Below are 248 nucleotides of genomic sequence, written 5' to 3'. Positions count from 1 at the left end.
TGGTTGCGTTGCTGCATGCAGAGGAGAAAGCCAACATTAAACAAAATCAAAATTTCTTAAAACAACAAACTCTCCTAGCTAGCTGCCGACAGAGGTGGCTGGCTAGCCAGCTAGCCGGCTAGCCAGCTAGCTAGCTAGGTAGCCAGCTAGCTAGCTAGCCAGCTAGCTAGCTAGGTAGCCAGCTAGCTAGCTAGCCAGCTAGCTAGCTAGGTAGCTAGCTAGCTAGCTGGACAGTTGGCTAGCTAGAC

The sequence above is a fragment of the Eimeria mitis genome, genomic scaffold, assembly GCF_000499745.2.
Source record: "Eimeria mitis Houghton genomic scaffold, Emh_scaff2429, whole genome shotgun sequence".
Taxonomy (NCBI): Eukaryota; Apicomplexa; class Conoidasida; order Eucoccidiorida; family Eimeriidae; genus Eimeria; species Eimeria mitis.
Note: the sequence above shows the minus strand (reverse complement) of the source record.